General features: G+C 28.7%; 1 long non-coding RNA gene across 3 annotated transcripts in view; it reads left to right on the top strand.

Moving 5' to 3' along the window:
• LOC136088798 (uncharacterized) overlaps positions 1-2,500 on the top strand; it is a 6,909-nt gene that overhangs the window by 1,910 nt on the left and 2,499 nt on the right. The window lies entirely within an intron of this gene.

Raw genomic sequence — 2,500 nt, 5'->3', positions numbered from 1 at the left:
AGACGACTTAAAAAAATAGTAAGCAGCATCATCAAAATTCTTTATATTGTTTTTGTGAAATATCTCCTGTTTCAAAGAGTTGCCTGAGTTTTTGTTTTGTTAGAACTCCAAGATAAATATCTTGCGTATCAATATAATTTTTTGAATCTTCTAAGTCTATTTCTAAAACCGATGAAATGTTTTTCAGTTTGTTTGGTAGAATAATGCGCTTAGCCAGCTTTTTGCCTAGACTTTCCATTGCTGATTTTAGACAATGAATTGTTGGCTCTTCTCGCTGCAATAGTAGATTGAAATGTAAAAACAAAGGTAATGCTGAAGTTAGAAAAAGCGTTGCTGGTTTCAAAATTGGATTATGAAATTTGTCATATAAACGCTTAAACCTTTCATCAGCAAAACTTTCACTTGAAAAATAAGCTTTCAGGCTTGTATACTTGACAATAGCTCTTGAAATACATTTCTCTAAAGATAGCCATCTAACTGATAGATGTTTTAGAATGCCTTGATATTCTTGATTACAAAATTCAAAATACTCTCTCAATTTGCCTTTTTTTGTTTTGCACTCTTATCAAACCAATAGTACAAATCAATCATAACATTTTAGACATTTAATGCAATATAATCACAAAAAACATCATGTGCTATACTAGCAGCTAAGTGTGCAAGATGACAATGGCAGCCATCAATAAAGATATTATTATTTTTTTCTAAAAATCTTGATGCAATCATAGAGTTTGTATTATCAACACTTAAACTTATGCAATTTTCCCATGGAATTTCATATACTTCGAATTTTTTTCTATAGAAGAAAAGATAACAGCAGCCTTTGCACAATCAACTCCAGATGTTAAGCAAAGTTAGTTTTTTAACACACGGAACACAGTAAAATTGGTAAATATTACCTTTAACAGCCCTAACAGGGTAATCTTGGCACCATGTTGAGTTAAATTTGCATTTATATGTTTGCTTTGACGCCATTTTTAAAAATTCGGATTTAATTTATAAAAAAACTCATGTTTAAATCTATTTATTAGTCGGAGCCGGTTTTATGATCTGTTTTGATTACTTAATATTCATTAGTTTTTGATGTAATCACAATCTTTTTCAGAATATATATTGTTATTATTTTAACCTAAAATATTTAGAGTAAATTGAAAAAAAAAGTTCTTCGGAAAATTTTTAAAATTTACCGTGATAATTTTGGTTCAACCGTGAGACCGTGAGGTTTGTTATAAAACCGTGAGTCTCACGGTAAAACCGTGAGAGTTGGAAGGTCTGTATATATATATGTATACATAGATATATATATATAAATATATAGATATATATATATGTATATATATATATGTATATATATATATATATATATATATATATATATATATATATATATATATACACGTATAGCATTAACATTTTTGATAAATTCAGAACTCTAACAATAAAAACCAAATTATTTACATTGGAATCTACATAACTTCAAAAATTGTATGTTTTTTTAAAATTTGATTGTAATCAAGGAAAAAAATATTTATAATTTTTTTTAAATCATTGTAAAAGTAACTCTATTAAATGAAATAAGCTATTTTACAATTATTTTAGATTTCAAAATTGCCCATATATATTTTCAACAGGGTTAAGGTCTGGACTTTGTGGCGGCCATTTAAGGATGTTAGCTTTACTTTTTTTAAGAACTGTTGTGTCGCTTTGCATGTGTGTTTAGGGTCGTTGTCATGGTGAAAAAAAATTTGCTATCAATTCTTAAACGGATTGACATTAATTTTTTGAAAGCCAATCAACATACAACTTCCCTGTCATTATACATTCAACATTCACCAGTCGTCCCACACTATTTGAATCAAAACATCCCCGAGCCATAGGCGAACCACCTCCATGCTAGACTATTTTTGTAAAATTTCTATCCAAGAGTGCATCACAAGGTCTGCGCCAAACTCTTTGTCGTTTTTTAAGCCAAGTATTTGACATTTATTCTTATCAGTCTATAACACTAAGTTCCAAAATGCCTCACACTTGTTAATATGCAGTTTTGCAAATGCTAAAAGTTTTTCTTTGCTTATACAACTAATGAGAGGTTTACTTTTCTGGAGAAGGTTTATTTAAACCACCTAAATTATTAAACCACTTAAATTAAGTCTTCTCTGTACAGTTCGATAAAAAACATTTAATTTAAGATTTTCAACAATCTGCCTTTAGGTTATTGTTGAATTTTTTTTTTTATCAGTGCAATTAAGATATTGGTTATTGTTGAAGTATTAATGGGGCGACCAAGTCTTTTCTGATTTTCAGCAGAACCAGCTGTTTCATACTTTATACACATCTTCCTAACACCACTTACTGATATTTGATATTTTTCATCACATTGCTTGTAGGTTAGGCCCTTTTTTTGATCAAAAGTGACTCAAGATCTGATGTCCAATGAATAATTTTGATGATAAACCATTATTGTTATTTTAACTTTTTCTAAAAATAAATTCCAAAAAAT

Source organism: Hydra vulgaris, chromosome 12, assembly GCF_038396675.1.
Source record: "Hydra vulgaris chromosome 12, alternate assembly HydraT2T_AEP".
Taxonomy (NCBI): Eukaryota; Metazoa; Cnidaria; class Hydrozoa; order Anthoathecata; family Hydridae; genus Hydra; species Hydra vulgaris.
Note: the sequence above shows the minus strand (reverse complement) of the source record. Positions and strands in the feature narration are given on the sequence as shown.